Source organism: Cetorhinus maximus, chromosome 4 (assembly GCF_964194155.1).
Source record: "Cetorhinus maximus chromosome 4, sCetMax3.hap1.1, whole genome shotgun sequence".
Taxonomy (NCBI): Eukaryota; Metazoa; Chordata; class Chondrichthyes; order Lamniformes; family Cetorhinidae; genus Cetorhinus; species Cetorhinus maximus.
In genome coordinates, this window is record NC_135882.1 from 21,344,603 (window position 1) to 21,357,852 (window position 13,250).

Genomic DNA, 13,250 nt, shown 5'->3' on the forward strand with positions numbered 1-13,250 from the left:
AAAATGTGCATCCTCAGTACATATTTTTCTATCCATTAATTTAAAGCAGAAAAATTATGCTTAAATGCTTTGAGAGAGGAACATAAAGGCAGAATTGCTAACAATGGAGAAAATTGTGGTGGGGTACTGAAGGGCATAAAAGGTATGCAGATGAGTTGGGGAAGAACATGAAAATTAGAAGCAGGAGTGGGCTATTTGGTCCCTTGAACCTGCTCTACCATTTGATAAGATCGTGGCTGATTTGATGGTGGCCTCAACCCCACTTTCCTGTCTGCCACCCATATCCCTTGCCTCCCTTGTCTATCAAAAATCTATTTAACTCAGCCTTGCTACGGCTCTCTGAATAAGAGGATTCCACAGACTAGCAACCCTGAGAGGAAATCTCTCTCCTAATCTCAGTCTTAAATGGGAGAACCCTAAATTTAAAACTGCGTCTGTGTCCCTTAGTTCTAGACTCCCCCACAAGGGGTAACTATGCAAACAGTGTGTTTGGGTGGGGCTGCTTTAAAGATCTACTTTAGACTTTCTAGAATCGCCCTCTGCTGAATTCTCAGAACACATCCACCTACCTACTTGTTCCCCACTATTAAAAGATCCTGGGCACCCTTCCCAATGGTAAGTTAGCATTATTCAAATGTTATTTGACATAACACAATGTTCTTACTGAAAAATGCTCCAGTGCAATTGGTTGCAATACCTCAAATTGTTCCTTGTAATTATATATTCCTTTCCCTGGCATCATTTTGGTGAAAGTACTTTATGGCTTTCATGTCCTTTCTATAATGAGGTGCATAAATCTGCATACAATTCATATTATTCTTGTATTTGACTTGACACTCTTATTTATAGGGCCCAAAATACTGATCTTTTTACAGCTTAAATCTATCAACATTCACACTTTAAGGAAATTATTCCTCAATCAGAGCAACCAAAACAGATCAACTGGACATTTAACTCAATGTATGTGGGATTTGTTATGTACAAATTGGTTGCTAGCTTTGTCTACAGAATAGTAACTACATTTAAGAAGTAATTAGTTCACTGAAGTGCTTTGACGTGTTCTGAGGATGTGAAAGGCACTACATAAATCCAAGGGAGGAATCGTCCCAGAAATCAGCGAAGTCCAATATCAGGCAGGAAAAGTGGCATTTAACCCGCCAACGGCAATGGCGGCTTTTTCCATCATATCGTGTTGCACTTTGTTTAAAAAATGCAGAGGTTTCACGTCAGATCGCTGGTGGGGCAGCCTCTGATTCACCTGCCCCTCAGTGACCTCAGGCTTTCATAATCTGGGTGGCATATTTAAAGGGCATCCCTGCACAGAGCTAGCACTCTCTAAGGGATCGAAAACTGCTAGAAAATCATGGCTGCCAAAGGGAGGAAACATGCTGCCCCCAAATTTAGTGACACTTCCCTCAAGTGCCTCCTGGATGCACTGGAGGCCTGTCGCAAAGTCTTTTACCCCTGTTCTGGGCAAAGGCCAGCAAGCAAGGTTACCAATCCACCATGGGAGGTAGTGGCAGCGGTGGTCAGCGCCAACACCCTGCAAAAGTGGACAGCCACCCAGTGCCGAAAGTGAATGGACCCCTCTGTTCTGCCAGGGTAAGTCACTTCTCATCACTCTCAAACCCATACATGTAACTCACGTGTTCATGAAATAAATCTAAATAAAATCTATATAAACAGATGTTACATGCAATAGCTCTGTAAGTTTGCAGTAGTAATTACTGTTTTACTGAAGCATAAGCACTCTGCTCTACTTGCTGGGCCAATGACATGAAGAAGAAGTTTCAGCATTGGAATAGATTAACGTTGATTATTTTAATAAGTATCATAAGTGGCAACTGAAAGGGGAGAGAGAAAGAGAAAATGAGGGAGAAAGATAATGAATATGAGAGAGACAGAGACAGGGAACGAAAAGCAAAATGTCTTCCTTCCTTCTATCCTGATGAAACATGCATTAAAACTATGTAAAATTGATAATCTAAGTGTAACACTGCAGGCTGAGACAAAGACCCGACAGAAAGCGCAGTCGGGATTTTAAAGGCTGGTTTTACAAATTAGGAACGTATTGGTGGGGAATATTTAACAAGTTGCCAGTAAATGCTTTCATGTGGTTACTTTGATATTTTCTCCCCCAATACCAAACCCCTTAGGAAGTACTATGAACATAAGTTATTCCAGAACAGCATAATGTCTGGTAATTTTAAAAAAATGGGATTTGGTAATAGTTTTAAAAGGTCAATGAAAAAAATATTCCTGATGCAACCTGGAAATTTGCAGTTATTACAAAAGCTAAGCAAACATAATAGGGGCAGAGCAACATAATGGATCAGAAAGGTACCATACCATTAAATAGAGCAACATGGGGCCCTATTGCTCCTTCCAGTTTGATGTAGACCAACTCCTGACAGAAGTCATGTGTCTTCTCCAAGGTACACAGTAATTAAAGTGAGCTTTTTTGAGTCTTTGCTATGGTATGAATAGTTCAAAATCTCACAGCAAGAATGAGGCTATTTTGGTTTGAATTTTACTTTAAATTAACTGAGAACACAGCAACAAAGCACACATTCTGATTAAAAAAAATCAAAAATGCACTTTTAAACAACTAAACTAACTCAGAATTCAGTAAGCAGTGTTAAATTGAGGGTTCAAAGGCTATGGGCAAGACTCCCCTATTTGGGGTGTAGTAATGGCAAGGCAGGGTTTCTACTTGTCTCAATCCCAACTTATTTTGCTATGTTTGGGGTCACTGAATAAGCATGTTGGGCTCTCGGCAGGAATCCTGCCACCCAAGTGGGAGCCCAGCAATGCCTGGTTGCAAAATCTCAAGATGCTACAGCAGGATCATGGCCTTGACAAGTATGCTGAACCTATATGGAGGAAGAGAAGGCATCATCTCCTCCATTCCCTGACCTCAGGACCACAACGGCCATCATCCACATGGTAGCCCCGGAGAGCAGTGGCAACTAGGGCAAACAGAAGGGAAATGGGCCTGGGCCCCACGACCCTGCAACAGTTGTATGTGATGGATGGGAAAGGTGGTTAGCAGTGGTTGCAAGAGGAGGGGAATCCAGCTTGGGACAATGACATGACAATCACACTCCACTGTTATTCCACTTCATTTCATGCAGGATCACAAAGAAGAATCCAGCATCATGTCTGTTTGGGCTCATGTATATAACTTTTGGAAGTCTAATTTGTAACCTCCTACTTTAGTTATGCATTTCAATACATAACTTCAATCATTTTAAGAGTACCACTGTTTCCTATAACTTACATGATGGTTCCATTAAACAAGTCATTGAGCCCTTAGCACTAATTAAAAACGGATGAGATTAGCACAACATTTATTCTCTGGACTGAAACAAGGAACGCTACTATTTAGCGATCTAGGAATTGCAAAGAACAAGAACACTAGCTTTTAACCTCTGCAATATGAGTCATAATCCAGTCTAGACAGAGGCATAAGAGCCTCTGTCTTTGATGGTTATAAAGGCCCAATATCATATTTCTCATGAGTATTAACCCAGCTTCCTATTTCATGACAAAACTATCCTATGCCAGGAATTAAATGGCAATTCCATAGGATGATTGGTGAGGAAACAGAGCTCAAGACCTCACAGCATAGTTGTTTACCTTCTCCCTCCTTTCATTAGCAAGGAGTCAAACTATGTTCCGCCCCGAGTGTTGCCAAAATTTGTGGTTCCATCCCATCAGAGATCCCAAACCAAGGGCCACCTCCCTAGCAGCCAGACTGAGGGTGGAATCATTCCAGATTTACAATAAGTGTGGTAGTGGGCGGGTAAAACGATGTTGTACCCACCGGCCTCGATGGTGGGTTTTCATGCTGTACCGTCCCAAACCCACCACTTTAATTATGCATTCACGGGATACACGCCGTTTCAATGGTGGGTAGCTCCGATTTGCCTGTCACGCCGTCACCTCACCGCTTCATCACGCCAGGCATCACATTTAAAGTACAGCTGCGCTCAGTACTTCTAGCCCAGGACAGCAGCAAAGAAGAAATGGCCCCGAAAGGCAAGAGGACTGCAGGCCTCGAGCGCCTTCTGGACGCCATGGAGCCCGCTGTGATTTCCTCTACACCCGCTCTAGCCACAGGAGGGGCAGCTACATTACCACTCTGGCTTGGCAGGCGATGGCAATGGTGATCAGTGCCAAAGTTGTATGGAAGAGGTTGGCCATCCACTGCAAACAGAGGATGAATGATCTCATCTGTGCAGCCAGGGTATGGCAACCATCATCACTCTAAATTCACACTCAAGCCCATCACATATTCACTGGCATCTCACTCACTGTCAGCTCAAGGGACATCACCACCCATTCTCTCACACACACACACCCTCACATCTCCATCTGGCCTCATCTCCTCTGGAGACTGCCTCCTCAGCCTTTACCACCTTGAGGCCACTTGCACAGATCAACATGTGCCCCCACACACACCCTGGGATACCCTTCTTCCCCAGTACAGCCTTCGTCCTGCAGCTTCTTCCCTTGCCTGAGGCCACTTCTCCCCCTTCTCAAGCAAGACCTTGCCCTGCAGCCATTGAAAAGCCACCAAAATATGGCTGATTTGGTAGGTCAGCCCCCCCTAAAAGAGATGTAGAGCTGTCTGTGAAGCTTGGCGCTGATGACTGAGTGCTGACCAAAGCAAAGTAGGCAAACAAACCTTGAAGTGCCGAGTGAAGTGCAGCTCGCCAAGTGCACGCCTTATATAAGTTGTTGTGAAACACATCAGCGTGTTTTCCCACCGACGTGGGTGGACGATCCAGCTGGGGGGTGGGGGATGAATTCGGTGGGCTGGCTTGATAATGATACGCTGATATATTACAATGAGGTTCCCGACATCCAATGGCGGAGAACACGGCCCGCCATTGGCAGGTGGAGCGGACGATCACAAACTGGTTTCACAATGTCGTGAAACAGATTTTTGGCCTTCTCACCATATTGTCCACTCAAGCCACCAAACACGCCCTACACTGGCGGGCATGGAAAATCCCTGCTCAGTCTCCCATCTATCTCTCTCTCTCTCTCTCCTCCCCTGAACTCCAATTTCTGAGTGTACCCATATCCAATCCCCTCCAGGCTGAATTCCAGCTGGTCCACAAGTGATGGGACTGAGCTGCAGGCAGCGACACGCTCCATGAACAAGGCTGGGAAATTATTCTGTTTAAAGTTAATACAGTAAAATATTATTCTGAATCCCAATGCAGGTTAACAATTATAATTATTTACAATAATCAATCTGAGTGTCTGTTGTTAAATGGGCACACTGTGGAGGGAAATTTTAAAACGGCAGATCTTCCTGCCTGTAGAATGCAGCGTTTGGCACAGGAATCAGTGATTCTAGTAAGTTTGGGAACCCTATTCAAAAACAGAATTACCTGGAAAAACTCAGCAGGTTTGGCAGCATCGGTGGAGAAGAAATCAGTCAACGTTTCGAGTCTTCATGACCCTTCGGCAGAACTGAGTATAGTTAGGAGAAAGGTGAAATATAAGCTGGTCTAAGGTGGGGGGGCGGGGGGAGAGAGAAGTTGAGGGTGTGGTGATTGTGGAGATAAGCAAGCAGTGATAGGAGCAGATAATCAAAAGGTGTCACAGACAAAAGGATCAAAGAGGTGTTGAAGGTGGTGATATTGTCTAAGAAAAGTGCTAATTAAGAATGGAAGACAGGATACTCAAGGTACAGCTCTAGTGGGGGTGGGGTGGAAAGACTAACAAAGTTTTAGTTTTAGATTTAAAAATAATGGAAATAGGTGGGAAAAGAAGAATCTATATGAATTATTGAAAAAAAAGGGAGGGGGGAGAAACGGGGTGGGGATGGGGGGGAGGGGGAGTTTAAGATCTAAAGTTGTTGAATTCAATATTCAGCCCGGAAGGCTGTAAAGTGCCTAGTCGGAAGATGAGGTGCTGTTCCTCCAGTTTGCGTTGGGCTTCACTGGAACAATGCAGCAAGCCAAGGACAGACATGTGGGCAAGAGAACAGGGTGGAGTGTTAAAATGGCAAGCGACAGGGAGGTTTGGGTCTTTCTTGCGGACAGACCACAGGTGTTCTGCAAAGCCGTCGCCCAGTTTGCGTTTGGTCTCTCCAATGTAGAGGAGACCGCATTGGGAGCAACGAATGCAGTAGACTAAGTTAGGGGAAATGCAAGTGAAATGCTGCTTCACTTGAAAGGAGTGTTTGGGCCCTTGGACGGTGAGGAGAGAGGAAGTGAAGGGGCAGGTGTTGCATCTTCTGCGTGGGCATGGGGAGGTGCCATAGCTGGGGGTTGAGGAGTAGGGGGTGATGGAGGAGTGGACCAGGGTGTCCCGGAGGGAACGATCCCTACGGAATGCCGTCGGGGGGGGGTGAAGGGAAGATGTGTTTGGTGGTGGCATCATGCTGGAGTTGGCGGAAATGGCGGAGGATGATCCTTTGAATGCGGAGGCTGGTGGGGTGATAAGTGAGGACAAGGGGGACCCTATCATGTTTCTGGGAAGGAGGAGAAGGTGTGAGGGAGGATGCGCGGGATATGGGCCTGACACGGTTGAGGGCCCTGTCAACGACCGTGGGTGGAAAACCTCGGTTAAGGAAGAAGGAGGACATGTCAGAGGAGCTGTTTTTGAAGGTAGCGTCATCAGAACAGATGCGACGGAGGCGAAGGAACTGAGAGAATGGGATGGAGTCCTTACAGGAAGCGGGGTGTGAGGAGCTGTAGTCGAGGTAGCTGTGGGAGTCGGTAGGCTTGTAATGGATATTGGTGGACAGTCTATCATCAGAAATTGAGACAGAGAGGTCAAGGAAGGGAAGGGAAGTGTCAGAGATGGACCATGTGAAAATGATAGAGGGGTGGAGATTGGAAGCAAAATTAATAAATTTTTCCAGGTCCCGACGAGAGCATGAAGCAGCACCGAAGTAATCATCGATGTACCGGAGAAAGAGTTGTGGGAGGGGGCCGGAGTAGGACTGGATCAAGGAATGTTCCACATACCCCATAAAGAGACAGGCATAGCTGGGGCCCTATTGTTAGGCCATTGTCAGAGAGCCATTATGAGACAACCATGTTGGTATGGGCCTAGAACCTCACATAGGTCTGACTTGATGGCAGGTTTCCTTTCATAAAATGACATTAGTAGACCAATTGAGTTTTTACATCAATCTGACAGCTCTTTGCTCACTTTTACTGATACCAGCGTTTAATTTTCAGATTTAAAAAAAAACTGAATTCAAATTCTCAGAACATCATGGTATAATCTGAACGTGCTTTCTCTGGATTAGTCCAGTCTGGTTTATGAATTCAGTAACATAACCACTACAGTACCATATCCTTGCTCTGAGTAACAATAGGAAATTTCTTTACATCCACCTGAAGAGGCAGGTGGGACGGTGATTTAACATCTTATCTGTAAAGAAAGTACCTCTGACAACACGGTCCTTCAGTACTGCAGTGAATATCAACTGAGATTAATCCTGGGAGGGGCTTGAATCCATAATGACTCAGGAGGTGACTGTGATGTTATTGAGCCAAGGGGAGGGCAGAAGATAGCAAGAGAGGTGTGCACAATGGGGAGAGAGAACACATGTGACAGGTAGATTAAAAAAAGAGGCGGAGCTATCAGTCATGTGAAAGGGTCGGTAACTTGTTTTGTGCTGAAGAGGATGTCTCCTTGTGCATTTTATCCCATGAAATATGCAGATATTTATCTAATTGTGTTATTTTTCTCTTTAGTCTCAATAGTGTCTTAATCAGCCTGTGAACATACATACCATATGTTGATTTTTTTTTGAATAAAGCTCAGTAGCCTTCTTCATAGAACCAAAAGAGATTAATGAACCCAATTTATGAGCAATGATAATTTTGTAAACAAATTTCATCTCGGGTAAGAAGAACGAACATGTAGCATGACTGAATTGGGTGATGCAAGTTATTGTTATGACAGATGACAACACAGGAAATGACTGGTTGCAGAGAGTCACATGAGCACATTATAACCTGAAAATTGTTTTACAGGAATCCAAAACCCAGAGAGAGGAAACCTCTTATTTTCAGTAAAAAAAAGAACTAATAACAGTCTGAAAGCAGCAACACAGGGTATTTCAGTGTATGCAAATTTTTAAAATGCAATTCTGCCCTCATTTTGGTGTAGCGGTGAGAAGGAGGTTAAATTAAAAACAGCAAACAGTGTTCTTTCACGCAAGTACAGCAGTTGCAAGAATCCGGCATGAAATATTAGATGACAATCTTAACTCACTTTTTAGCATTTGTGGAGCCAAAGCACAAAAAGCCCCACCAAATGGCAAATTTTGCCAAGGTTTTCCATTCCTGAGCAATCATATTTGTAGACTTTCTACTATCCCCACCAATCTGAATAGGGCTCATTGCTGTGGAACTGAATTTCTGTCCACTCCTCATTTGCTTTATTCACCTCGACTGCATTCTGACTTTGGGGGTCTTTTAAATATGGAAGGTGGGCATTTACAGTAGAAAAATGAGATGGTGGGTGAGCTACTTTTTTCAAAACCATTTCTATATTTTAAAATAAAAGCAAAATACTGCAGATGCTGGAAATCTGAAATAAAAACAGATGTTGGAATGACTCAGCAGGTCTGACAGCATCTGTGGAGAGAGAAACAGAGTTAACATTTCGAGTCCGTATGAATTGGAAGAGTCATGGCCCTAGGACTCCTCTATTGATTGATGAATGCCGATTTCTGGGTCTGTACAGGCGGCCTTGGTGCCCAGTGTTTCAATACAAACAGCATGAAATATGATTTATGCTGTGTTCCTTGCCATTTGTATATCACCCACATGTATGTAGGCACAATTTGCCAACAGAAATGGTCATGAAAAATGGCAGTGAGAAGGTGATGCATCAGACTATGTACCACATGTTTTTCATCTCTGCCCATCCCAAATCCATTAAAAAACTATGTGGGGTGGGGGAAAGAGGAGAAAAAAAGCTTAGATCGATAACAGATTGACACAAATGGAATACATTTCTTGAGTGAGGGAAACATGTTTCTAACCTCTCTCACTTTGAAGACAATGTATTTTGAATCAATAATTGGGCTTAAAAAAAAACTTTTCTATATTTAGAAAATCTTAACCCAGGTTTGGAGGTCTTTTGGTGCAGTGGTAGCATCCCTGGGGCAGAAGCTCCAGATTCAAGTCCCACTGATGGCTATGGAAGGTATCTTCATTCTGTGGCCAAACAGGTTGTTTATCTGCCTGTAAATTCTTCCAAAGGCCTGATGGCAGGTAGTAAGAGTGGGAGAGTTTCCTGGTCAGCCATGCTGCAGATAGCAACAGAAAATTACAGCAGTACTTTGGCAAGCATAATCATGGACCAATCCATGGAAGTCTATGGTTGCCAATGCTCTCTTAGGGCATGGTACCTTGAGGAGGAACAACAACTAAGGATTGGTGCCAATTTTAGAATTAGAATCATGGAGAAGTGGGGCCCGCAGAATAGCAACAGAAAACGCTGCAAACGCTCAGAAGGTCTGACGGCATCTGTGAAATGAGAAACAGAGTTAATGTTTCAGGTCTGTGACCTTTCATCAAAGCTCTGTTTCTCTCTTCACAGGTGCTGCCAGACCCATTGAGAAGATGTAAGCACTTTCTGTTTTTTTTCAGATTTCCAGCATGTATTGTGGGCTGCAGAGTAGAGTTAGTGCTACAAACAGGAATAAAAGGATAAGTTTAGAGTTAAAAACCCTTAAAAAACCTTATGAGTTGCAGTGATGTGCATTTACATGTAAATGTAAGCATTTTAAAATCAAATTTAAAACTACCTGGGGCTCTTTTAGGGTTAAGGATCTATAGTTCATCACACTATTTTTTCCTTGGTATACAATGCAAATAAGCCCTTAGCTTGTTAGCAACTTAGCTTAAAAGCAAAAAACTGCTGATGCTGGAAATCCAAAACAAAAACAGGTTTTTCCAGGAGCTTTTGGTTTTGTTTTAGCAACTTAGATTGTTGTGTGTCTTTTCTGGCTGCATAATTTATGATTTTCACTTTCATTTTATGATGAAATTAAACTCTCAGCTGATGAAATCAGACTTCCCCTGGATGGATTCCCCTCATGTATAAAAGAACAAGTGCAAGAGAAGCTTTCACACAGCTCAAATATCGATAGCTCCGAGTGCACTGACTGAAGCCTACAATGCCTACAAGCTACCTGATTTTTTTATGGTAAGTAGCACTTTTCAAGTTTGATATTATTCCCTTGTAATTTAATTGTTATTGATTTTAAAAGTAACAATTAAGTTTGCCTGAAATCCAAAATTAGAAGGTAATTTATTTGTATTTTTTCATTCTGTCAGAGAGAGAATATTAGGTATTACTTCACTGATAAGTAAGCATCTTGTACATATATGATCTAGGTATATTTCTTTCCACTTATGTAAACAGGAAACGTCAGTAAGACTATAGAAGAGGAGAACTATTTTTCTCAAACAGCATTAATGATGATGAGAACAAGTATACTTGAGTGGCAAGCATTACAAATTCTCAGAAGGTATAATGGGATAACCTCACATTAGATAAACAGGGATCTTTTCCAACAGATCTGGTTTGATCAAATCCCTTTCCTATGAACAACAATGAATTATCTCACCTATTTTAAGAGTCAACCTGAAAATGTTTTTGAATGAGACTGGTATGCAGCTAGGTCTTCTACTACATAACCACAGATCTTCCGATCACATTAAAAAATGTTAGACCAGCAACTGCAGTCTAGCCACTATTGGATATGTTTACTAATTACAGACAAGTTTTTCAAAACAGAACATCTAACCAAATTTGAAAGTGGGTCAATGTTATGACTGATGCAGTTGGTAAAGCTGAGTTATTTAAAAATCCCAGAGGGAAACTTTAAACAACTGTCATAACCTATAATTTTAAGTGTTATGTTTGAAATACAACTCTAAATTCTGGAATCAGACCACTAGTTCTCAGGGGGGTTTTATATTAAACTAGGTGAACGTTTTATTAAGTTACAACACATTAAACACAGATACATGGCTACAAAGTACTATCATAGCTTTTAACAAACTCCCAAACTAATCTGCATTAAGGCAACAGCAACCCATAGACTTAACCAGACACCAGGCAAAGCATTTTCACCGTACGGATTCAAAATGAGGTTCTTTTCACTTTGGTTCCTGTGGAGACAGTTGGAGGCTTACAGCTGCCTCTGATCTCATATTGCCTCTGCCCTGCACACACAAAACTGCTGAGTTGTACCTAGCATCGCTCATTGAATGTAAATTCACATTGTATCACCAGCCTCTTTGAACTCCATCTTTTAACAATAAAACCCTTTTCATAGTACCAATTTTATTAGTAATATTGCTTGGCATCTGCTAACTAGGTGGTAGTTTTCACCTCACTTCTTGAATGCTCTATTCAACAAATGCAAATGCACGCTATCTCTCTTACATATCAAAACTAGTACACATCAAAGCACCCAGACTAGCTGACTTTAATCCAATTAAACATATCCACAGATTAAACCTCTATTTTAAAAGAAAAATATTTTCCAATATTATATATATTAACAGCTTCATGACAGTCAATTTATCCTAGTTGTTTTCAAATGATTAAAATCTGCGCCATTTGTGGTTTAAAATTAATCGATTTCCTTTGCTTCCACAGCTTGTACCGCTGCATATATCCATTCACAGTATCTGTTGAGTACAATGCCATTAAGCACAGAGTGACTTTACAAGCATCCTGTCAAGAGAAAACAATAATCAACACCTTAAAGAAAATTTCATACAATCTGCCCCTTGGCATCAAACAAGATGTGACAATGGTTAGTGACAACACTGAACTTTCCGTCTACTTTACAACTACAAACAACTCATTTGACATTGTTGAAGAATACAAAAGAACAATTATTGAACAAATGCTATCAAGTGTGCCAAACCAAAGGTACAAGCTCAATAAGTGCAACCATCTTTTGAAGGAGCAACAGTACTTTATGCTGAAACATCCCATGTGTCTTGAACGATGTCTCACATTAAAACGGAGATGCACTGCCAATCTACCCAGAGGGATTACATGGCTACTTAAAACTGCAATGAAAAATATTGATTCCAAAAGTATGAGAAATAGTGAACTCAAGCTGAGATCAGTGCTTAAACAAGACACCACCTTGAAGTTGAAATAATGGAACAAATCTCCCCTTGAAATTCAAGTATTGCCAAAATGCAAACTTAAGACAAAATTGATTATACAGAACATACTCTAATTAGAACTGTTGAGTGAAATGGATTGTTCAATTGATCATCACTAGATCCTTCTCCTCTGCCCATATGTAGACCTCTTGCCATGTGAAAGCTCACAGCTATTTTTCCACACATCAAATTGCTTGGTTTTCCAATTTGTAATCATATTATAATATTTGCACAATGTTACAAAAACACTCAATATATTGGTCAACTCAATATTTCATCTACTGTTATACTTGTTATAATGTACTGTCATATTTTTTCAATAAATAAAACAATAGAATTTGTGCAACTCTGACATGTCCACCGAGCTTTCTTTTGAGAAAAGACATGGGGTAAAATTTTTTTTTATCAGTGGCATGCTGTTCCTGATGGCGGAACTGAAACTGGGCATCACTTCCACTCTCTTGCTTTTTCTCGTTTTTCATGAGATTACAATTAAAATTTAAAGTGCCAGGGGCATGCACGGGAGACATGTGATTCTGCAGCAAAGGAAACTTATCAGTGGTGAAACCCACCATCAGCTAACAATGCTGCAGCTTCGAGTGGGCTATAAAAGAGCTTCCTGGTCAAATAGGGAGGCTCTGCATCATGGCCACAACTTTCCAGCCCAACTCCACTGCCATTAACAGAAGGCATTTTGACAGCACAAAGGTGACACAGGTGTTCATTCAAATTTAAATTTCACTTGTAAATATTTCACATTACATTGGTTTCACTTTATTCAGGTGTGCATCATCATGATTTGTTGAGGCTAACTTAGTCAGAGATCTAAAAATGTATTGGTATGCCTCATGATTGGCACATATCGACAGTTACTGGGGAGTTGGGGACATTTCCTTTATTGTGGAAGAAATTAAGTGTTTTTTTGTTCACTCTTTACTGAATGTTCATGTTAGTGTCCAGTGTTGTATTCGCCACTCTGGGACATGGTTGAACTGCAGGTTCAGCTGGACCTCCTGTTTATGCATTGTAAAGAACATTGCCCTAGATCACTCTCAGCAGCGGTAA

At 41.8% G+C, this 13,250-nt stretch overlaps 2 protein-coding genes and 1 long non-coding RNA gene across 3 annotated transcripts in view; 2 read left to right on the forward strand and 1 right to left on the reverse strand.

Annotated features, from left to right (window-relative positions):
• The window catches only part of cox6c (cytochrome c oxidase subunit 6C), a 297,540-nt gene that overhangs the window by 49,016 nt on the left and 235,274 nt on the right, over positions 1-13,250 (forward strand). The gene's annotated exons all lie outside the window — the stretch shown is intronic.
• The window catches only part of tmx3b (thioredoxin related transmembrane protein 3b), a 146,911-nt gene that overhangs the window by 30,349 nt on the left and 103,312 nt on the right, over positions 1-13,250 (reverse strand). The window lies entirely within an intron of this gene.
• On the forward strand, positions 7,825-12,534 carry LOC144679542 (uncharacterized). The gene is made up of 3 exons (XR_013576365.1): positions 7,825-7,881; positions 10,051-10,197; positions 11,662-12,534. It is a non-coding gene; the product is annotated as an uncharacterized LOC144679542 (long non-coding RNA).